Here is a 25,622-nt window from a genome sequence, read left to right on the forward strand (position 1 = left end):
TGGGGGGAGGACAGGGAGGTCTGTGCCCTCTTCCACTCTGCCCTAGTGAGGGGCAGGTGACAGAAGAACTTCACCTGAAGAGACAATTAAGTGTCAATCCAAAGAACAACATTAAATGGACACAACATTCTTTTCTCTTTCAAACCACAGGATTTTTCAAACAAATATGAATTTCAGCAGCAAGATGTGGGTTTTGGCTGCTCTTTAGGCTTAATTTATTAACAGTTTAATCAAAACTTTTGGGCAATTAGCCAAACTTGTTACTTTGCATGGCCAAACTAGATATTGGGCCCTGTTTCATTGGAGAAAGAAATTCCTTGCAAGTTCCCCAGGATGTCTTGGTTTTGGATATCTGAGAAGCACAGATCCAGCAAAACCTAGTCACCCACCGTGGTTTCACTCTCTCTTCTTCCACTTCTAAATGTGGTGTGTGAAAAACATTTACATGTGTTTCCCACACTTCCCCAAAGCCCAGTCTGTATTCTAGGGGAACATGTAAGCTAACTTTTCCCCAAAACCTTGGCTAAATAATGTAAAAGAAGGAGTTGGGCTACTTCAGGGTCTCACAGTGTGACATTTTAATTGTTGATTTTTATATTAATTGGAAACTGCTCAAAACTTCCTTCATATTGCCTTCTTGGTGACACTTTTCCTTAAATCCTGGTGGTGTCCCAGATATATCACCTCATGAGTTTTTTCTGACAGTTTTTCTCAAATTGTGAATTACCTTATGAAGCTGGTCAAAAAATGTCCTACAGCATCAGGATTTGCAAGTGTTTAAAATAAAACTAAAAAGTTTTTACAAGGAGTAATAGTGTTCTGAAATCCTCCTATTCATTTTTGTTGTGTTTTACCAAAAAGACTGATTAGATAAAGCCAGCTAATTTGATAAAACCAGCCAGAATTGAACATGATCATTTCCTGGTTCTTACAAGAAAGGCTTAAGACATTAACAAGTCAGATCTGTGATGAAGGCTCCCAGCTTTCATCAGTTACCTATATGAACTGTCAATTAAATCTCCATGCACTGAAGGAACTCCCCTGATTGCTTTTATTTTATGGCACAAAGTTAGCAGCCAGGAGTCCCAACAAGACTGGCTCATTCTGGAGAATTTCTTCCCTCAGGATGTGAGAAAGAACAGAATATTTGTGAAGGGTGGGATTCAAGAACAGGAAAATATATTTATTAGCTGGCAATCACAGCAGAAGGCCAGAGGAGTGAGCGGGGACAGGAGCTTGGCATACACTCTGAGAAAATTCATCTCTCCGATATTGCTGTGGATAACTCTGACATGGCTCTTTTTTTTTTTTTTTTTAATTTCATTTTTTAAAAATGTTATTGTTGTTGAATCTGACTTGTAAAGAAGAATTTGACTTTCACTGGTCTAGAAACTACCATCCACTAATTAGAATGCACCCTGGATCACAAGAGAGTAAATCCCAGGTTCACACAGGCTTTGAGGCATCTCATTTAAAATGAAGTACCTGTGTATGCCTGCAGACCTGGCTTCCAGGCAGTTCAAGCCAGACATAGGAGCTGCTGCTTCTCACCCCAGGGACCAGACATCTCCTGCCAAAAAGTGAAGCCACACAGATGAACTTTACAGTAAATGAGAAGCCACAGGGCACAGCCAGGTGGGTAAACACGGGAACACCACGATCCTGAGCTTGGAGTGTAAGTTACAAGGGCAGGAGCTCTTGCAAAGCACCTGACATGGAAGAGCCAGCAGAGCTACCACAAAGAACTGGGGCTAGCTCCTGACTTTTGGTGATACTGTCTGAGTCACTGCTGGCAAATGGTGTCCCAGGGAAGTCACTGAGACTGCCTCGTGTGAGTAATCACTTGTCAGCTCAGACCTCCCAGCCTCTCTCTCCTGTGCTCTTGGCAATGATGCTCAGAGTGAAAACAAACAAATAATCCAAAAACACCTCCCTCAACCCCCCAGCAAGTATTTTCCAACATGTTCGCAGCCTTTAACAAAATATTTGGAACCTATTTTCCAAAAAGTTCCGAAGGTTTTCCAAAGTCCAGATTTGTCTAGACTCTCCCATCCTCAGTGCAGGGAAACAGGGTGAATGGATAGGGTGTGATATGGATTTTTTTGAAAGTTTGTTTGGATTTCAGGAAGTGAACAAGATAAGCCAAATGGCCCTTTCCTGCTTTTGCTCTTTTAATACTTATTTTCCCTCAGTTAGTCCTGACAAGAAAAGTTTGAACTAAAGGAAGTCAGATGAGTTTGTTGAGTTCCCCCTGCCTCACCTCTCTGCTAAAAACCCACCCACACCTGTGGCTGGGAGATAGCACCAAATCAGTCTTTACAATAGGAGCCCTTGGGCACATGTGAGAGCTGCTCCCTTTGTCATTTCTGCAACACAGAAAAATGCTTTCCTTCTTTTTCCACCTCGTTTAAAGCCTGTAGGAGGCAGCAGGAAATAATCCCCTGGTGACTTTGGGATGCACCAGAGGCACAGAGGGTCTGATCCTTGCAGGAAGAAAAGAAATAATCCCTATCGCATTCAGAGCTGCAGGTGCTGATGTGTGAAAGAGCCCTTTGATATCACATCAATTATGCTGCCAGAAAAGCCTGAACAAAGACAAGTTGGAGAAACCGGTCTGCAGCTGAGCCACACCTTGTCTGATGGAGGGGTTTGCCTAATGACCAGAAATCACTTCTCCTCCACACAGGTTTGTTCCTTAGTGCACTCCTTGGCATGAAGTCTGGTGAAGGAAGATTTATGGTCCCTCTGTTTTTACAGTTTGGTGTACTCATGAATGCAAAGGTACCTGACCTGAACCCAGCCCTCCATGTCTTAAGTCATACAGATCTCTGAATTTTAGATGTAAGAAATCTGGATTTCATACGGACACGCTTATATCCACAGAGTGGCTTCTGTGAGCATTGCCTTCTAGAATGGCACATTTGTATGAAATAGAAAAATGTGTGTCCCTATAAAAATTTCCTGACCACCCAATTCCAGCACTAACATATCATTCTCCTTTCTTCCCAGGACTCTAGCCTTGCTCCTGTACATTATTTAAAGGAAAAAAAAAAAAAAAAAAAGGAAAAATAGGCCTATCCTGCTTTGTAGAGAGGAAAGTTTTTTTAATATTTGATAAGAAAAATCTTTGGAACCCTGAATATTATTGTGACTCTGAGGCTGGGGAAATAAATTTTGTTCCTCTGCTGGAACATACTGACCTTCTTACCCTGTTGTTTATTTGTATGATCTGAACTAATTTTTTGTTTGAAATCTACACTACCTAAAAGCATTTAGTAGAACTATTTTTTAAAGTAGCTTGCTAAACTGAACTCTAGAAGTTGCTCAGTGGTTGCTTGGTATTTGAGAATCATTTGCTGTAGAGACTTTCCCACCAGCAGATGCTACCATAGCATAACAGGAAGATGAAGAATGACCACAATAGCTAGGATAATACTGCAGCTAAAGGAATGTAAAGGGTTAATGCACCAGCTGGATAACCTTTTAAAAGATACACAATAAGTGGTCTGAACATTTTGAAATCTGCAGCAGCCAAATGAGCTACTTGTCGCATAACATCTGTAATGACAAGATGTTGTTCTGATACAGAGTTTATCTTTGTCATATCAGAAAACCTGTGCTATTCCTGCAAGAGTTCATGAAGTGCTAATTTTTTTTACAGGTTACTAAGTCATTTGCAGATAGTTGATGATCCTTTCTTTGAAGATACAACCCTGTTGTAAAAAATGTAAACACTGAAAAAATCTTAATAAAATGCAGATAGCCTTATAAACATCTGCCTTTCCAAGAGGCTTCATCTGAGTTTTGGAGGTCTCTAAATTGGAGAAGGGATAGCTTATTTTCCAGTTTTCTTAAGTCCTTCCCTGTTACAGCATGCTCATGGGCACTCTGTGCCCCCTTCCCCGGGACCCTGTGACTCTGATCAAGATAACCCCTGAAGCCCTCCTTCCTGCCCCAACGGGGTTAGCGGAGAGCCAGGGAAGCCCACCCTGTCCAAAACCTATATAGACCCCTGAGATTTCCTGTTCGTCCTCTTTTGCCCCGCTCTCCCCTAGGACATCACAGAATAAACAGAGCTGAACCAACATATCTCGGGGTAAGAGCCTCTTTTGGGAATCTTTGCCATCTCCTGATATTTCTCCCCTCAAAGCCTCAGATCTTTGGGCTAGCCTGATAATTCAGGGGGCTGTGAGGGAGGGAACGTCACTTCCCCTTTCTAATGAGGCTGTCAGCAGTGAATTATGACAGGTGTTATCTAGGCTTCAAAAAGACTCAGCTTTGTAGATGTCTGAGTACCTTACCACAGTTGTTGGTAAGGTGCTCAGACCCAACCCGTTTATGCTAACCTGCCCCCAGTTCACCAGGTTTACTGGCTCTGAATCTCTTAATCTGAAATAATTCCAAGTCTTCCAGGTAGAATGTGGGCTAGCCATGTTTTTCTCATAGTCACACAGGTCCACTCCCCTTCAGACTTGAACTGCATAGCTACAGACCCCTCTCAACACACTGACTTTAAAGAAGGGCATGAGTGTGTTTCACCACTCATTCTGCTGCCTTTTTTTTTTTTTTTTTTTTTTTTTTTGCCTTTTCCCTCATTTTGTTGCTTTCAACTCTTCATTCATCTCCCTGGTGGGCAGAGAGATGAGACGCTAACATACAAAAACTGTAAATGGTCCCACTTCTAGGATATCTGGAACAATGACAGAGATGTTGTCATTTGGACAGACTGGCGTTGACTAAAGAAAGAGAGTTCCAAAGAAATTTCCACCAAAAGGCCAAATGACTGCTGCTCCAGCCAGCTTATTAACATGTATTTTGGGCAGCCCAATTTCTTGTAGCATAGGCTTGGGTGCAAACTGTAGTGATAAGTGCATAAACGGCACACACAGGACACCACAAAAGCATATTCCTTATACATTTGCATATCTCATTCTAAGTGCCGGATTTTATCAGTACCTCCTGCAAACAGACTATTTCAAGTTTTGACTGCTCCAACTGTACCTAAAACATCTGAGGGGCCAAGGATGCTTTTTTCATTGTGGGTGGCTACACAAACCCAAAACCTGTCTGGCAGGAGTTACACTGCAAGTCTCAATCTGTGTTGTCCAATTTCACCATTTATGGCAGCAATACATTATGTTTGGAGAGGGAGTATCAGCAGCATGCTGTGCATTAATCCAAAGACTGCGTTCCTTAATAGATTAAATAGCCTTCATCTCTGATAAGTGATTGCATTTCTGGTGCATGAATGGTACTGCGAAGTACATAATGCTGTTAAATAGCTGGGAAAGAGAACAGCATGAGAAAGCCCCTTTCCAGACTCACTTCCTCAGGATGTCGTTTGGACTTACAAATATCTGTGGGCTGCAAAGCTTCCACCCACGTTTCTAACTTCAATCTTTCCTGGATGCTTGGGTTCCCTTAGGACCAACATATCATGACATACCAAAAAACATTATATATAGCTTTGCCCTCTAGATCAGCAGTGCCCTCTGGAAGAACCCTTGGCTTTACTGGCAGCAGAAAATACATGTTTTCCAAAGTTGCAAGACCAGCAGAAATGAGAAGCTTTTCTCTTTGACAGCAGCTGTAGCTGTCTGGCCTAAAATACTTCAGATTAAAATGACAGTTTACCACAAAATTTCCCATCGTGCTGAAGGAGCTTGCCCAAAACATGCCCTTTCTCTCTTTACCTTCCAATCTTGGCAGCATGTGAAGACTCATTTTCCAAGTCTATCACATAAGAAGCTCTTAAGAAATGTTCCTTTCTCAGTCATTTCTGCTAACTCTGTAGCAAAAGGTTAAAATGCAGTGGGACAAAACTACAGCAGCTACTATTTATCAAGGGAACAGGGCAAATGTTGTTTCTACAACACAGAGGCAATAGAGAGCAGTGTATAACCAAAGCTTGAAGCCAAAGCTGCTTTTAGATATGAGATAATCACCAAAATATTTAGCAGAACAGAATGCTATATTTTATGGCTTGCTCTCTGCCTGAAAACTGTTACTTAATGCACTGGGGTGACAGTAAAAGAAGAGGCATGTTTCTAAGGATTTCAACAGCACAGTTATACTCTGAAAAGTAAGACATGGCTTTGGACACTGAAAGCTGAAATAAATGTGGAATTAAGTGTATTGATGAACAAATAGGAAGTTAATTTGCTTTAGCTGCACCTTTAGATCTAAAAAAATCAAAGTAAGTTCTTGCTGGTTTCAGAGACACTATTAATAGAACGGATTCTGAAAATCAAATTCTGCACTCTGTTTTCTGTTACGTTCTCTAAATCCAAGATAACTGAAGGAGCAGTTTGGTCTTTTCAACTGAACATAGAAATTCTGTTGGTGATGTAGGAACTGGAACAGGTTCCATCGGTCACGACCATAGGTCATTCTTCTGGAGGAGCATGAGGTCTCAGGAATATTATCAGGAATAGAAAGTAGTTATGAATTATTGAAGAGACATTAGATTAACTCTCCATGACCAAGAAGTTTAACATCCTGCTACTACTCATCCACAGTCTAATTTCCAGAACTCTGAACTGCCTCAGCAATATTAGGGTGCTGTTTTACCTATGTATTTGATGTAGGCACTCTCTTCAAGGATCATGTGCTGGTATGAAGCCAGGAATGAGACCCTTTGCTTGCCCCTACGTCTTGCTACACAGACATGTTCTTCCATCTGGAGAGGGCAAATGTAGTCCCTGATATAACTGTGATTTCTGACTTGATGGATTGGTCCTGGAGGTTGCTCTCCATATTTGCTTGATCATTTTTTTCACCGACTGCAGTCTGTGAGACCATGCTCCGTGGAGTTTGGCCTAAAATTTGATTCTTTAGAGGGTGGCTAAGTAGATGAGATGTAAAAAATGACTGAAGTTGATAGTGCAGTCTTCTTGCTCTGAAAGTAACATAGCTAAATAAGAAGAAAATTAAGGTTTCTGAGGTTGGAACTCACAGCTGCTGATTAGCCCAGGGATACCATGAACATTTTCTGTTTGCTGAGACCTAACTTGCTTATCAGGAACAGCAAACACAAAAGCATTTTAGGAGCAACATTCCAAGTAAAACCAAAGCCTTTGGATTTCAGTTTGTTAAAATTCACTCATGTTAGCTTTTCTCACATGGGAATTTGCTTGTTATTTGGCATTAATCTGTGAAATTATGCACACAAACATCCTTGAACTAGAGGGATTTCCCCATAATCAAGAAGGATTATAGCTGTATATATCTGTCCCTCACCAGGAGGTACTGGGTGTTCACACAAAACAGATATAGCTGGATCTATCTACTTGGGACATAATGAGCTTTTGTGAGCACTTACCTCTGTGTAGGCATGTATGGAAGACTTAGACTGGGGTAACAGTGTCTCTGGGATAACACACACAAAAGAGGAAAATTTGAAGAGGCTCAGAAATGTGAATGGCTCCTCCTTTCCACTTCTTCCTCTCCTATAAGAGGACCTCCCAGATATTGTGTTTCCTTTTGTGGTCTCAGCACACCCAAAGGGTCCTCTAGAAGATTTCCTTGCCATAGTGTTCAGGACAGTAAAATTTGCATTTCATGCAGTCCAGAAAAGCTTGTCCCTCATGTTTGACATTTGCAGGTGTGACCACAGCTATCTAAGCCAGGATTTTCTTACATCTGTAAAGGTGGCTGTACCTGCCTGCTTGTTGGGCAGTCAATGGCAGGTAAGCCAGGGCATTTGTTACACAGCTTCTATGGGCATCCTTGACAAAAGAAGTTGTGATGAGTGTCCCAGCCATGGTCTGGAGGTACAGATATCATCACTAAGGAGTACTCTGGAGTGTGTCAAATCTTAGCTTAATTCTTGCTTCTGTTTGAGGGGATCTGAATGTACCTCCCATGAAGGTGTATTTGAATCATGAACAGGCTGTACATGGTGTCCCAGGCCCAGACTTTCCCACCATGGAAGTTGTTTTGATTTGCTGGTAATAACTCTTCACCAGACTGGAGAAGGTGAAGTCTAGAGGTCAGAGCATTTTTGTGGGAATACAGAGATCTGCATCATTCATCCCAAGGGGAGGCTTTGTGTGTGGCCTGTGACACTATCACTCACACTCCTTCTGGCACACTGGCTATTTATGCAGGTTCAAATTACTGCAGACAGAGGAAAGATCTGAACAGGGTCTCCCAGGTCTCCTCAGTGAGTGCTTTAACCTTTCAGCCCCTGGGGTAAGTTGGTGAAGGGGCACCACCTTCCCTGGCTGTGTTTTCTGTAGGCACCAATCCAGTTGGATTGGCCAAAATTCACTTCACAAGTGAAATGGGCAAAGCTCTTTTTGCTTGGTGTGCATTTGGAGAAAGGCTGTTGCTCAGGCTATGATACCCACCTTTACTGGAGTGAGGGGATTTTCTGGCCATCTCTGCTGCAAGTGAAAGGAGAGGCTCCAGGCAATCCCTCACCATAATGAACCTAAATCCCTGGATTAGCTTTGTCTGACCCTGGTTTCATTAGAGCCATCACATAAAGATGATAGCTACATAATATACAGGCCAGACAAAGAGCTCATAAGGCAGCATAGCAGGGAGAAGAACTAGAAATGGTAATGTATGTTTTTCCCTCCTGATGGAAAAAGAGAGGTGCACTGGCTGAGGTCTGTCAGAAGCAAAGGTTGGTATTGAGGCTCCTGCTCTCCTGCAGATTTTGGTGCTGGCTAAGGCATCTCTACTGGAGTCTGGAAAGGAGTGGTGCAAGGGAAGAGACTGAAAGGGAGTGGGTTTGTAAGTCTCTGTTTGCAGCAGAAGGTTAACATGTGATAAGCCAGCATAATGATGACAACTTTGGATTCAGTGAATTTTAGTTGCAGGAGTTATGCAAACATGGCTATAATCAGAGTTACGCTGTAGCTATCTATAGAAGACCAAATTTCTCAGGGAAGCCCTGAGTGTCCCCAGTCATGGAAATGTTCTTTCTGAGTGAAAGGTCTTTGTGGGTTTTCCTTGGCAGTGGACTGTGCAACCTACAGCAAAATAAGTGGGCAGTCCCTCATCACATTCATCCTGGTGTGCCTAAGCATCTCCATAAGTGACCATAAGCATGTACAGAGGTTATAAAAACTGGAATGTAGCATGCACATTCTCATGTGTGGAAATTCCCAGTGAAGGCAATGGGAGACTTTGGAGTACCCAAGCATTTGGATGTTGCAGCCTATTTCTTACTTACACTAACAGTCTTTTCCACAGTTGTGATACCTCAAAAAGAAGCTGTCACCCAACTTAGTCTGCATATCATTCTTACTCTGATATCATTCACACACACACATACACACACACACACATATATATGAAAACATAAGATAAAAGAGGCACAGCATAAATGGGGATTTGCTCCTTTGCAGGTTTATTTTTTTTCATAGATTTAGATAAGAAGACAGGAAAAAGAATATTCCTTCAGGGAAATAAAAAAATAATTTTAAGGGCACTGAAGCCTTCTCAAAACATCCAAATATTAGTCAGCTCAGAAACTCAAAACTGAGGTTCTGTTTGAAGGAGGGCAATATTCAAAGCAGGAGTGCACAAGACAGCATGCATAAGAGCTGAATCCTGCAGGGACATAAGTGTGTCCTGCCTGGAAATCTGTGGACAGCAGACAAGCCTCATGCAGCCCCCAGCAACCACACTCTTCACTAAAGGCTTCATGGGGAAAGTGGGAGAGGATGTGGGCAGAAGATTTAGACAGAGTTACTGAATCCCTGACCCCACTGCTGTCAGGGGACAAGACTGGACACTAGAAACTCCTGTGGAACCAGATGATCCATTTATCTTCCTCTGCCCATATCTCACCCCTGAAGGAATCCCTGGACAGCAGGAATCTCCTCTGACAAGGCTGACTGAGATTGTGATGCCTTTGTAGCATGGCACAGCCAGAGGAGAAAGGCCTTGGAGGGTACGACCTTCTGGCTAGTAGGGCATGGCAGAGGAGAAGCCCAGGCACCAGAGGAGGAGGTCGAGGGACACAAGGCAGAGAGCCCAGCAGGGGCTAAGAGCATGCAGGCTACACAAGGCAAAAGCTGAAACTCAGGGGAGAAGAGGTAGTGCCGTGGGTAAGAAATGGCAGATGAGAAGGGTTGGCTCTGCAGAGCCTTCCTGCAGTCCCTGCTCCATCTGGATATTGTTAGGCCCCCTGCCCACCCACCCACCATGCCTGGAACGTGCAAGTACCTTATCTTGCATTTCTTGTAATGCAGAACACCAACTTCTTTTTATGGTTCTTGGCACAGTTTATGACCTTTTTACAACTCTTTCCCTGTCAGGATATAGGCCATAAAGATATTTTAAATGGCTTCTCTCGGTGGTGATCTATTAGTTGGAATAATGGCTCCATATGCAAAATATGAAGCCATAACCACTGTAAGCTAGCTCTTTACCTTAAACATCATTCAAATCTTGCTTACAGAGCCACTTGTGCTTTGAAGCTATGAGAAAATAGCCAGCAAATAATTAAGTAGACGGACTGCTGAGCATAATTTATGTAACCTTTCACATTTTCAAACTGCAATTACCTGTGTAGGGACTGAGTGAATAGTGGGTTTTCAGTTCAGTTGCTGAACAGAATTATCAGAGGAAAAACATTTGGTTAAAACCAAAGCAGAATTTTTCAGATTTTCTTGAAATGTAAGACAGGAATTATTTATTTTCTGTTTCAAATTACTTAATCCCTTTAAAATGCTTTAGAAGCTGTAGATTGCCTGTGAAGTGAAAAACGTCATTTCAGAGTGAAAAGTCACGGTGTCGTTTCAGCCTTCAAACACAGAAGTCTGGCTTCCCAAACTTACTGCTTGAAAACACTATCAGGGCAAACTCCTTCATGAATTTAAAATCTTCTCATAAGCACATTATTTTTTTTCCCTAGAAATGCATTTTTTTCACCCAAACTATAGTTCAGAAGAAGGAAAAAAAAGACCAAAAATAGAGCACCGGGTTTACTGCCATCTATTACTCTGACCCCTCTGACTCCTTGCTGTCTTTCTACCCTGCACCGTCCACCCATTTGCACCCTTCGGTGGATGGTTATATCATCCCCTGTTCTGGGGAGGAAGAGTTGTCCTATGATACGTAGGGTGTGCATGAATAAATTAAACAAGCAGCAAGGCTTTGTACATTCATCTGGATAGCTTAATGAAGATGCAAGGAACATAAACTTGGGTTTTTTTTAATGAATCCCTACAGGTTTCTGAACTGCCAGAAGAAGAAAAGTGGCCAGACTTTTGGACAGCCCAGCATACAGTGGTATTCTTGATCTCTCTGGTTCTTCACATTTCTTCATTGCTGCTCACATGCTTGATGTGTTGAGCACTGAACTGAATAACCAGGGGAAAAAAAAAATCAAGAATATGAAAGACAAAAGCTATCAAAGGCCTATGGAACACACAGGGCAGAAAACGGTTGTTTCTTCAACCTTTTGTGGGTCTGACAATTAATTGCATTGCCATATTTTGGGATGAAAGGATTTCTGCTCTTAACTCTGATTGTGCTGTTAATTCAACTGCTGCACAAACACACTGTTACACATTCAGGAAAATAGACGATCGCAAACTGGTGTGTGTGTGTGTGTAAATGTATATATAGCTATATACATACACACATGTATATACAGGGGGTGTGTGTGTGTGTGTGTGTGTTTAAAAATCAAGACAAGAGGATTGCTCTGGGTTATCTACCTCGAAGTTCAATAAAGTGTCAAGTGTCAGACACTGATATTGCATGAGAAACACCTGACAAAATCTCTCATGCACTTCCATGCTACTACTGAGAAAAGGAGTGACTTTATCACGGGGTCAAAGACCCTTACTGCAAACAGTAGTTTGGATGAGAAGGTATTTCAGGTATATCACACTGTGGGCTGGGTTCACAGCAGATAAAATCACTTATTAGTACAGGCATTTTCATTCAATTTGCACCAGCTCTCACCCAGTTGCCTCTAGTATATGTGTCTATAAGAATGGCTCCAAAGCTGTCATTACAGTGATTTCTTCCTGTGTTGAGAAACATGGAGATTGTAAGACACCTTGTACTGATAGCTGTCCATAAGGTGGGCTACATGCAGCACTTCAGCAGCAGAGCAGTCCCTGGCAGCTGCAGTAGGGATGCAGGTGTCTGCCTGAGGGAGCAGGTGGGCAGGAGTGAGGGAATAATAGCAGCACACAACATAAACAGCAACACATGCAGCAAGACACCACAACACAGAGCAGCTATGGAGTCCTGATGTCCTTTTGCCATGTTAAGGTGATGTAGTCATGCAACAGATTTGATCAGGACAGAGTGATGCATACCCAGGCACAGCCATTGAAGTAGATAATCCTAGACAGTAATTAAGAATTTCCCCTGTGAGCTCAGAAATACCTTTTATTGCTTCATTTTCCAACTCACTCCCATTGTAGCAATACAGCCAATGTTAATGGCAGTCACATGCCTTGAACTCCTCTGTGCCTCGGAAGTTTAGTTGGCAATTTTTTGGACTTCAACTGCGTACCTGGGAGATGAGGACATGACTAGAGGGGCAGGAGTCTAAAATCAAAGACAGTCTATTATGGCACATCAGGTCTCCATCACCTGCTGGACCTCCCTTTACAGTTTGTGGGACCCAGTGGGGATCTTGTGTCATTACAGCCGGTGACTCCTGGGAGACACTTCCTTGTCCTCAGGGAAGCAGTTGGGAGGTTAAAATTTAGAAAGTGGTTCTCTGCAGCTAAAAAACGTGTGGTTTCACCCTAACCATAAAATATCTCAAATCATTGGGATTAGCCCTTTTCTGCTTTCCCGTGTGCCTTCAATTAGCCGCATGAAAGCGAACCCGCGGCTTTAGGACCGAAAATAGCTGGAGCGAAGTGACGCAGGCTTCGCTTGAGATGAAAGAGCGGCTTCCAGAAGCCTAATTAAAAGCAACTGAGAAACCAGTACTTGATACAGCCTCTACTCACCTGAAAAAATAAACGGAGAGCTGCAGCCAGGCTTCGGCGCGGCGTTGTGGGAAAGCGGCTGGAGGGTTTCGCCTGGGTCACGGGAAGGCCCAGCTCCGCCGGAGCACAAAATCTTTCTGTTTCTGCCTGCCCCGAGTCAGGGGGAGGTCAGCCAGCCAGCCGAGGCCACCGCAGCTCTGACAGGCCTTCTCCTTACCTTGGGACAAACGACAGCCACATCTGCCACGGCGGCAGTCCCCAGAACCCCTCTCCTTCCCGTGTGTCGCACCCGCAGGTTAAGGGAGAAACTGAGCTTCAGGAAGGTTTTCCAAATTTTGCTGCAGGCTTGTGCTTGCAAGTAACCTTACCAGCTCTGCAAAATGACATATGGATATAGCTGTCATTTAGAAAACAGCCAGGCAAGCTGACAGGTTACTAAAATCACCATTTCTCTTTTAAAATTAACTGTCATTGGTGTCATTCCTGTAATGCCCTGCTCTGTCCTTCTGAGATTTGTAAAAACCCAGTGTTTCTTTTAATTTTTTATAAACCCAGTGGTTTTGTAATTTTATTCTTCAATTCAAAATGTTTTTTCTTTCTTCTAATATCCCTCTTTCAGCTTACATTCACTAAAAATTATAGAGGCAGGGGTAGTGCAAAAAATCTTGTAGGCTTGTTTAACCACAACTTGAAAGTACTTCTGTGTTCAAGTTCCACATCCTTGGTGTTTGGTCTGTTTCCTGATACTGCTGAAGGATCTTGACTGGGAAAAAACCCCAAACCCCTCGATAGAATATGAGTGAAATTTACAATACTGAGTTGGTACTCTCAAACTAAAACAGCTCTGTTTTTCTTCCAACAATAAAACTATTACAAGATACATTTTACTAAAATTAAATTTCAATTGGCACAAGGCAATCCAGGAAATAAAATTCCTTGAATAAAATCTTTGTTTCACAATAAATTTTTATATTGATAGGGTGAAAAAAAAATTATTTTCAAGATAAGGTGAAAATGATGAAAAAATATTGTGGTTTTACCAGTGATCTGAAAATCCAAATAGCTTCATGGTTCCATGTTAATTAGGATTGCTATAGCTGCACTAACACAGGTATGAATCTAAAATTTCTACCTTAATGTAAAGGAGTAAGCAGCTGCTTGTAGTATGCATTTATCACCCTATGACACAGGCACAGGAATGGGACAGTATAGTTTAAATAGATTTTAAATTCCACGAGGTAAAACTGGAAGCAGCAGAAGAGAAAGACTAAGACAAAACAACATATTGTCACATGTGTTGTCATATTTATTTACCGTGGAGTTTTCGCCTTTGTATAGGAAGCAGTTGGTTTTGTCAGAAATGTTAATATTTTTTGCTAATTTTCATCTTAAGGGAAAAGAGAGGCCAGCTAATCCCTACTGCATGCTTTTGTGCGTTTCACAGGTAGCCTGAATGAGAAGCTAAGACGCTGTCAGGAAATCCCACTTAGGAGCAGCAGTATGCAGCGAAGAAAAACAGGACTCATAACTTCAACCTGATTTAGAATCTGATAAAGTTAATAGAAGTCACTCAGAAGTCATAGCTGAGAGCCCTAAGAAGAGCCCCCAGTGCACTGAGAGATCATCATGCCCAGCACAGAAGTTTCTCAAATTATAGAGCAAGGTGAGACTTTAACCCTTTTTATCTTGTTACTGGATAAATTAAATAGTTGGGACAAAACCTAAGCAGGCAATTGGCAGATTCTGTGGTAGGAATTTTCTTTGGTGTCCCCTGTAAATGTTGCTTAAACTGTGAGTTAATGAAAAGGTACCTATTTCATTGGGATATTCTTGTTCATACCCAGTGGGAACAGATGTGTGCATGATCTGTGACTACGGTGCATATTTTGCCACTGATGGAGCTGCAAATTCAAACTCAAGTGAAACAGTAAATGTTGTAAAAAAACACAAACTCAAAATGCCAAAAAATCCCCAAACCAAGCAAAATCCAGAAAAGAAGTGTTTAGAATTTTGAGAAACACTTTGGGAGAAGATTGAGAGTGGAACTAGCAAACACTGAAAACTCAGCAATAAAATCATAGGTACCTATGTGTCTAGGGTGGCTGAAGAGACCGAAAAATACAGATAATTAATCCACACCAAAGGAAACACAGTCATATGGGGGCAAAACTTGACAGAAAGCACTGCTGTATTTTAAAGGACTCTGTGAGGAACACTTTTCCTTAGAAATCATTGGAGTAACATATTCTCTTTTCTTGAGTTTGCTGAGGTGTGAAACATTATCCTGAAAGCTGTTTATTTATGAGCCCTCAGCAAGGCACATGGAATTCTCAAGGACATAATCTCTCCATTTCTTGTAAAAATATTTAAAAAGCATTTCAGAGGCCTCACTGCACCTCTCAACCCACCACTACTGATTCGACAGCCGCACTTATGGGACAGAATAATTTTGGGGCTCCTTTGAAGACTCACATAGGAGATGAAATTTTTGCCTGCTTTTTTTTCTGTACAGCACTCAACTTGAACAGGGTTCAGCCTACACAGTGAAGCCTTAAATTAGCAAAGAGCATTAGACTCTCAGTTTTAAAGTATAACTTTTGTGTTTATGGGTATCATTTCTAGAAGCATGCTTAGGGAAAAAGTACAATTGGTCCTTAGTAGGAGCAGAGAAGGATGCGAAGCAGAAATATGAAGGAAAAGTCTTAAAGATTATTCTTGAGGCAATAACCCTTTAATCTTAGTAAAAAAAATAGATCTGGTCCTGAAATATTTCATTTTTTAAATTATTCAACTAGAAAATACTAAAAATCTCAGTTAATGCTCAAATGTGAAATAAGGTTTATGTTTAAATGTGAATATATTAAATGCGAATATATAATTGCCATTATTTCTAAAATATTAGAATGTATAAATGACCAAATTTATTATATTCCTCAGATGGAATTTTTAGAATACTTTTTACTCTTGACATCAAGAAAAACCTGCTTTGTCATTGCTCTGTTGTTCTTTATATCAATATCTGAGTTACAAGTGAGGGTTTGCTTGTGGGAGAGATGAGATGTGAAAAGGAACATTTGTGAATGACCTAGAGTGAGAAATAAATGGGTATGTGATGAGGCACATATTTTAAAGGCAAGTTTTTTAGGAAGACAAAATTACTAGTTCTGTAAGGCAGGCATTGAGAATAGTATTATTTTAAAAATATATGTAAATATTCAGCTAAGGAAAGAAGTGAATCATCTAAATTTTCTGAATTGCATTTAAAAAAATTATCATTGCCCAATCTCTCATCATTGCTCCAATCTTCTATTTAGAAACTTGGAGAACAATGTATGCTTCATAGAATAATTGTCTCTTGCATGTTTACTAATCCTTTGATAACAGTGCTAATAAAACCACATTACTTAATTTCAGGTGTTAGTTTTATTAAGGTAATTGCCATTCTTTAAGAGTTTTCAATAATTCTTTTTGGTACTTCAATCCTTCACCAGCCTTTTCTAAAGATGAATTGTCATTTGTTCATAAAGTATCACTGTATGGCTTGAAAAATAAAAATTAATATGGGAACAAAAGGCCCTATTCAATGTTCCTAACATTCTTGTGAAACAAATTTCATATTGACTTCAGCTGCAGTCAACAGATTTTTTCTGTGAAAAGCACAAGAAATGGGATCTAAATTAGATCCAGAAAAGTAACTTATAACAGGATAAGTTCCCTTAAAGCTCTCTGTGAAAAGCAGATGGCTCTGCTGCTCTCTTGGCTTGCTCCCCCAGACCTCCGCCTGCCTCACTCAGACCTTGATTTTCAGAAACATTAAAACCCATCCACCACAGCAGAGATTAATGTAAGATTTGGATGCTTAGCAGCATCTTGAGACTGGAAACTTCCAGGACATTGCGCAAAGTGAAATTATTAACTTCAAATGACTACTGAGCAGCCTGTCTGTGGGAGCAGAATTTGTGCAAGGATGCCCAGCTGCCCATGGGATTTCCCTGTGCTGGTAGAGATATATTCTCAGTTGGCTGCTGTGGGGAGGCTTGCAGGCAAGCTGGCAACCCTGAAAGGGATGGAGGAGAGTGTGTAAGGACAGCAGGTGACAGGACCCAAAGAAGAAAACGGTAAAGCTGAATAGCCCAAGGCAGCTAACTGATGTTATTTTTCTACATTTGGAGGTCATTGGTGTGACAGGGAGCAAGCAGATCTGGCTCTCCACTTGGACCTTCACAGCCCCATCAGCTTCAGAGGTGAAGCCAAGAAAGGGGGGAATGTGCTACCCACACCTCAGTCTACCTAATTTAACACTAGAAGGATTACAGGCTGCTGTGTTTCCCAAACTGGTAAAAGATATCTTCACCGCTTGTTTTATTCCTCACAGCTTTCTTTGGGCACTAGAAGCCTAGTGGTAGCAGGAAGATCTTGCACTTGATTACATGCTGGGGTGTCTAGAGTACCCTGTATTTTTCTTAGCCTAGTCTTAATTCTATGAATTAGAGTCCAAAGATAAAAAGATTAATTTTTTTCAACTCACCTCTTATTTCCCTCCTTCCTAGTGTCTTTTCCACTAAGGAAAAACAGGAGAGAAATTTGCTCCTCCCAGGAGGCAACTTATTCATTACACGACTCAGCATGGGGGCAAAAACTGAAGTTAAAATTTAATTTTAATGTCACTAAATTAAGCCACTAAATTATCTTCTTAAAATGAGCCTGGTAATCTAAGAGGCAAAATCTCCCTCTCTGGGCTTAATTGAGAAAACAATTAGATCTAGATAAAGCCAGCTTTTGCCAGATGACACAGCCCAGAGCACACTGAAAGAAACCTAATCCTTAAAAACAGAAGCAAGAGAAGATTGTTATAAAAAGGTGTCTTTTCCAGGTTTCGCTGGTATTTCTGTGGAACCTCTTGCAACTGCCATGTGGAGGTTCATGAAATGTGGATCAAATCAGTGGTGCCCCTTCCGCAGGCTGGGAGCTCCTGAGCAAAGCCCCAAAGCCCTGATGTGCTGAAGGCAGAGCCCTGCAACAGAGGCGTCCTCTGTGGGCACTGTGCTCGCCCACCAATCCATCCACTTCACTGGGGAAGAAGCTGGGCACAGCAGGGAGATATTCCTATGTGGTAGTGTCTCCTAAAAATCACTTTGAGGTCCCTGATTTTCTGCTGAGGTGAGGACTGAGATTTGTCCCCAGGTGTGCGTGTCTTTTGGGCTGTCTGAAAATTGAAAGCATAGAATGAGCACCACAGTGGAAAGCTAGTTGTGAGGCATTCAATTTTTTTAGTGTTCTTTTTTATTTTTTTTTTTTTTCTAAAACCCTACATTTATTCATTTTTCCTGTAGGTTTGCCTGGTGTTACCCAGTGGAGGAGCTCCCCAGGCCAGTCTGGGAGCAGGGAGTGTTGATCCAGCTGGGCCTGGCGGGCTGAGCAGCCATTCCCTAGAACAAGCCAGCAATTGTTTGGTGGCCCTGGGAGCCCCAGGGAGCTTCTGTGCCCCACAGGCAGGGGGTGGGTGGAGCAGGGCAGGGGGGTCCTGTAACCCTCCCTTCTAAAGGCAGTGACTTGAGTTACACCATGTCACTGTCCTGCTTCCATTCACTTCTGGTCATCCTTTTTTTTTAATTTTTTTTTTTTCTGTTTCATCTGACAAAACTTTTTTTTTAACTTTGCATTTTGAAAACTAATTTCGTTTTGATACAATACAATAAAATAGCTGTCTCCTTATCTGCTCACTTTCTACAGCTCTGGAGACGTCAGCAGGGAGGGCAGCTCCAGTGGGAATTTAATTCCGTTCTTTCTCTTCCAGCAACAGAACAGAAGCATTGGTACCTTTTTGTGCTGATTTTACCTGATAATCTGGCAACACAAAGTGTGTTGGTGGTTGTTCTTACTTTCCATACATCTCATACCTTTTTGTGTGTCAGTGTAATGAAGTCTTGCAGGAAACTGTGACTCCCCCCAGTCCACTAAGAAAGTACTACAACCAAGCAGCGACATGGCAATCATCATTTTGTTAATGGATATGTGTGTGCAAACGTATGCTGGTGAGGCAGGCAGAGTTTGGAGGGAATGGGGAGAGGATTAAATACCATACATGCCTACAGCAACAAGAGATTTCTGTCTTAGTGCACAGCTAAGATTTTTGGAGAACGTAAGTCATTTAAATTTCAACAAAATAGCAAAATTTTGCTTACTTGAAGAGCAGATCCCAAGAAGTACATGCAAGATGTTGCCCCGTTTATCCTTTATGCTCGCTGGTTAGGAAATTCTTCTTTCTTCCCAAGCTGGAGGAAGTGGTCTGCAGGGAATAAGAGGCACTTCTTTCAAGCTAAGCAGTGTCTAGTGCATTCTGCAAAAAAAGGTAGTTCTTCCAAAAACCACTTCATACTTTCTCACTGCTGCCTGTTGGAATGACTATCGCATAGGCCAGCTGGCAGCGATTCATCTGCATTTTTAATTCAGTGGAGAGTGAAACAAGGAAAACATTTTTACAAGACTGCTTAAAAATTATATGCAAGGGAAACAATTAAAAAAATGTGCAGCCATTTTCTTGATGGTGCAGAAATGCCATATCCAATGACCAATTTAAATGGGCCAATTTTCTCCAACTGGGTTTATTGTGCAAAACCTGCCAGGCAGACAGAAAGCTAAATGGTGAAGTGTTTCATTTTAATATAACTTTAATTTAACAATAGTGCCAGAAATACCCAGACAGGTTTATAGTGCACATATTATACTATTCCACTACTACTCTTCTGGCTTCCCCCAAATGACAGTCAGATTTTTGTAGACTGGTTATTTGGAATTTGTTTGGATTTAAAATCTATCAAACTTCCTTAGGACCCAAGTTTTCAACTTTACACCCTCAGTTGCTTTGTCTCTGGACATACTTAGGTCACTAACTTAAAGGGGCTGTTTATTGCTTCAAAGTATGTATGTGACAGACTATTTTCACTATTGGTCTCTCTATGCTTGATTTTTGTAGCATAGCAAAACATAACAGTGTAATGAGCTGAGTGTCATAAAAAAAAGCACCAGCAAATATGTGTTTTGAACACATGAATGGTAAGAAACTTCTCCATCTATAATTCTCCCCAGCCTGTACTGCACTTTGCGCACTCTGTGTAAGGATTTGTGAGAACAACAGCCTTTTCAATATGCTTAACTTTCTTCTGGAGGTGAGGGAGGAGTGTCCTAGGTATAATGAAAAAAGTAGTTGTTTAATTGTAATAACACTGCTGAGTCAGGTTGTCCTGTAACATACATACGAGATCAGGCTATAACAGCAGTGGTGCTCCATCTGGCTTTGAATCTGGCATTTATAAATTTTCCCGTGCCCCAATTCACAAAGTGGAGATGGGGTTTTCACACTGGGAGAGGATGAATTCTGCATTCACCTCTGCCTGGCCAATGGAGGAGCTGCTAAACAGCTGCTGAATGCTTTGCAGCGTGGTATTTTAAGGTAAACCCCCACCAATCCCACTTTGCCTTTCTGTGCCCCTCTAGAAGTTGCACCAAGTGAGAGGTTTGCTTGTGCAGAGACAAACCCACTCAACATACAGGATGGCAAAAACATTCTGAGATCGTTTTCTTCTCATCTGCAACAGGCATGCCAGCCCTACATGAATTAGAGTCCCAAGGCTGACCAGTGAAGCCTTCAGATGCAGCTTACAGGGTAAATATAAACCTTGATGGTTTCTCTCAATTATGCAAATTCCCAAGTGTGGAAAAAAAAAATCTCTTATAGCCAGGAGCTTACTCCAGGTAAGCTGCGAGTCCTCAAAGAGGAAGCCTGGTTTTGGTTGGTGCTTTCATGGAATACATCAGCACAGCTAGAATAGAGGCCATGCAAAGGACAGGGTAGAGAGAAGAATACAAACATATGTATTTTTTAAGTCAAAGCAACAGCAAGAATGGACTAATCGGGGTCAGTGTTAGGAACTGGATAAAATTTGTGTATCTGCAGCACATCTTTTCCATGCCTTTCACAAAGAACATAGGTGAGGTTTGGGATACTCTGGTTTCACTCTCACCTGTGCTTCTGAGGTTGATAAGGCTGCTCCCCTTTATGAGAAATGGTGATAAATAGCTCTGTATCTCACACAAACATTTCTGTTTGAGTGTATTCATATGGATCAATTAAATACCTGAATAGTCTGAACAATTTTTTCACAGAGCTCTTCAGCAAAGTAAGCTGTTTCTGAGCACAAAACTAGGGGACCAAGTTTGCTGTGCATCTCATCCAAGTCAATGGCAAAAATCAAACATCGGTAGAGATCAGCTGGTTTGGAGGAAAAAGGGATCTATACTAATAAAAGTCTCTAGAAGTGATAGGATGATATTTTCTACCATAATCCATAAACAAAACACATGCTGAATCACAGTCTGTGGTTGAGGTCTAAAAAAGTGAAATAGGAAATTAAATTAGCTGAAAGATCATGAAATTAGTCTGACCACAAGATTGCACCATTCTTGAAGAAAACAAACAAAATACATTCTAAAATCCAATTCCTTCTACCTTGTCTTCTCTGTTACACCTTAAAATTTGCTGACTTTTGAATAAATGCTTTTTGTTGTAGCAGTGTTGTCTAACTTAAAAATATAAAATTATTCATTGCCAATTTTCCACAAAAAGAGATGTATGGTAAGCAAACAATCATCTGACTTGCTGGCTATCTAATGTGGTACAAATAGGTAATTTCTTCCCAAAACTCACTTCTGATTTACTTCACACCTTTTGAATATTATAAATCGCTTGAACACCAATCCTATTTCAAAAAGTAATTATCTTTGTGTTTACCCTTAAAGATCTGTTTAGTAAAATCACTGTGGATGTTTAAATTCTGTGAATTTCTGGGGGGAAAAAAAGGAGAAAAAGAAAGTTTCTAAAAAAAGGAAGTTTTTTCCACTTCCTGGAATTAAAACTACTCAAAAAACATCTGTGTAATACTACTGACAGTTATTCCTCCATAGAATAAACAAATATATTTTCCACTCTTTCTGCACTTATCATGTATCCTGCCATTTCCATTATCCTTCTAATGCATTAAACCAGATCTTTTCTTTTCCTGTTTTTATTTTATTGAACAAAAAATGTGTACAAAATAAAAAGTAATATATATAAAATTATATATATTCAAAATGTACAGAATTACACACAAAAAAAACCTTGTGTGATATATAAAGACCAAAAGATAAAAAGCACATTATTTTGAAGAGATAGCACCTAGAAAATTGAACCTCTAAAAAACTACTTTATTCTAACCTATTTTGTTAAATTCTTTAATTTTAAAAATGTGTTTCTACTGAAGTTTTTATGTTCTTAATGCTTATAGGTCCTGTCTGTGGATGTGATGTATTTCAACCAGTTTAAATAAGTTGAGTTGGGGATTTTTCCTAGGTACTTTAAATATTTTGCATTTATTATTAGACTGTGGCTGTTGGAAAATATTTGGTGGAAAGAAAGATGAGAAAGGTAAAGAGGAAAAGCATACGTCACTGTGAAACATCTTACTGAAAAAACAGCGAAGTACTGAGATTTTGGGTTTTAAATGAATTCTGCCTTCTTATAAGTTAGCTGAGAAAACAGAAGGGAGTTAGGGAAAATTGTTCTGAACTGATGTGAGCATTAGAATGAGAGAAGGCAGGTGACAAATTGTGGCTGGTGGAATTGTGTCAGCTGCAGCACAAAGGCTAAATGAACCACTCCATGCTACTCTGCTGCTGCGATTCCCAGATCCTGCAGGTGTAGGGGCAGTGACTTGCTTGCAGGGCTTTATCCTTTCTTTGTCTCCTCAGCCTGCCCATGGTGACCGATGCTCTGATCTTCCTCCTGCTGCTCTTCAGCTAGGGACACTTGTACCCATAACTTGGAAGACAGAAATTCCCAAACTCGGTGACTTTCCCTTTTCTCTGTCTATTCCCTGAAGATCATGCGGAGGGGCCAAGAAACACTGCTGATGCTAATTTGATGGTGACCTTGTGGTGAGCTGGCTTTGCTACCCTGTGCGAACTTTGTCAGCTTAGAAAGGGCACTGCTGTGTGCACAGTCACCTAAACAGGCCCAGTGTGGGTGGAGGGGAGCATCCCACCAGTAGAAATTAGGACTGTTTTCTTTTTTGATGTTTCCCATTCTTTTCTGTGATTTGCAGCCTAGAGAAACACCGCAAGAATGAGGAGAATTTTGGTAGGTCGGGTGCAAGGACAAGGCAGGATGTCAGAAGTGGGTGAAAGATAAGAAGCTGCATTTGCTTAGACTTTGGGAAAGTTGGGCTGGAAGTCTGAGGAACAGCTGGGAGGAGGTGTACAGGGCACAAGTGTGTAGATCAGCAATCAGTTTTATACTACCCAGTCACAGAATGCTGTCATGATTCTTGCCATTCTACAGATGGGAATAAGACTCGTGCCTTACTCTCATCTGTAGGCAATTGCATTCAGGAGGCTGAGGATCCCACAAAAATGTCAGAGTCTCCAGTTGTCAAAAGCTGCAGTAGGGAACCCCATAAATACATGAAGACTATGAGAAGAGGTTCTTCAGATGCTCTAAAGCACCCAAGGGGCCTAGAAGTGACTGAAGGAGAAACACGAATACTCCATGGCTTTCTATCTCCCTTGGCTTGCCTGAGATTGTGGCACTCAACAGAAATAGTCCCCAAAAATAATTGGTTTGGCTGGACAGAAAGACTTTGGCTCTAGCATTTAGCTCCTCTTATTTATGGGCAGTGTTCATGCCAGCATCCTTTGTTGGGGGGTCACTCATGCAGTTGGGAGCAGTGGGAAATGCTCGTTCCACAGGAGCAGTCAGAATAGCAAGGTGTGCCATCTACATTGCACAGCACTTCAAAAGTGAATTCCTCTCAGACTCTGAGTACACAGATGGAGCCTGCAAATAAGATGTCTCTTTTGAGCACCCCAAAGAGTACCTGAATTAGTGTGTTAAAAATTAGCTATTGAATATTGGAGGAAATGGGTGTCATAGCTATTAGCCTTTTCTTGACCTTTCATATCAGAAAGCAGACAGTTCTCTTGTGTTACAGGTTTAGGAGAGGGAATATTCAGCTTTTCTTTTTGACATGCTAACGTATAAAAGATTCTAAGGGAAATTCAGTAATTTTTTTTCTCAAGTAAGATACCTTTCTCTGCAAGAAAATATACAGATGTTTTATATTTTTATATATTATAGTTTTGGAAAATATGGATAAATACTTATGAAAAATGCCAACAGTATCATTCTTTTATTCATTTTTTTCAGACCTAAGATAGGGAGTTGCTTTGATGCAATTTAATGATATTTGTGTAAGTATTATTATTTTAGGCACTTGTTTGATTAAATGTTTTAAGGTAAGGCTATCTACATTTAGATGGCATGACAGATATAAGTCACAAATGTAATTTGTTAATCTTCATGGCAGGTGAAATTTCTTATTAAATGAGACATAAGAAATGCCACTGCAAGGAAAAATGATTGGCAGAGCAAAGTACAACAAAAATGGAAAATGGGGACCTGGAAAATAGATAGTAGAACAAAAAAAAAAGTGCTCCAGGCTTTGTTCTAAAGGTTCCTCAAGTGGACCATAGACAAAGGCAAGGTGAAGAGTCACAGAGTGTGGTTTATGGTGTCTTCTACTCAGCAGGCTCACAGAGTGTTTTACAGCGCATTTCAGGTGAGCAGGAGACAGCACAGGAATGCCACAAATTTATGGGTAATAAAATGTATTGCCAGAGCATGGTTAATTTAAGATGCCACTGGTCTGTGTGAGGGGCCAGAAGCCTCTGAATTTTTTTTCTCTTGGCTTACCAGTGTCTTTTCTATAAGTCACAAAAGACACTGGCTATGAGGACATGATGATACACTGCAGTGGGAAACATCTGACATTGTTTTCCAGTGCGGTGTATCATTTCAAACACATCCCAGGAGCTAGTCACCCAAATCCTGTCCTCTTGCTGGGAGTGACAGGAAGAGCAAGAGGACTCAGGATGCCCAGGTGCTGAAGAGCCAGCTGGGGTTGTGCTGCTTAGAAGTGGGCGAGCCTGGTATTGGTACAAAGAGCTGGAAAGTTTGAAAATAACAAAAGTAGTCTGGCTCCTCTTTACCTCGGACAGTGACTTCAAGTGCTTTTCTAGGGAGGGCAATGGAGCTGAACAGCTCTTTGCAGCCAGGTCTTCTTGCCAGCCTGTACTATGCCCAGGCAGAAAGGTGTGGAAAACTGGCAGCAACCTCTCTGCAAGTAATTTACAGGGACAGAGGAGATATGTGACAAGCAAGGTTGAGAAGAGTTCACCTCCCCACTTTCTTTCTCTTTTTTTTCCTTTTTTTTTTCTTTTTACATCAGAACACATGCAGAGAAATATCTGATTGCACTAATAGCTTTATTACTTTTAGCATGTACTCACTTAGCCAAACAGGTGAAACTGATTTGTGCCAGGTTTTTACGAGCCCAAGGGCCACGCAAGCAAAACGGGAGTTTTGTGTGACAGGGCCCAGCTTCTTCTGGTTCTCATCCCAGTTTGAAATTTGTGAGAAAATTCAATTTGAGCAAAGCACCCTTTTCAACTCTGAGACAAGCTCGCGGCCACCTGAATCAAAACCAGATGTACTTATCAGGCCTAAAGATAACAAATAGAGGCTTGAAATCCTGTCAGCAGAGGACCACCAGAGCAAGGGCTACAAAACTCGCTTGCCTCATGAAATTCTAGCACGATGCATATTAA

The sequence above is a fragment of the Taeniopygia guttata genome, chromosome 2 (genome assembly GCF_048771995.1).
Source record: "Taeniopygia guttata chromosome 2, bTaeGut7.mat, whole genome shotgun sequence".
Taxonomy (NCBI): domain Eukaryota; kingdom Metazoa; phylum Chordata; class Aves; order Passeriformes; family Estrildidae; genus Taeniopygia; species Taeniopygia guttata.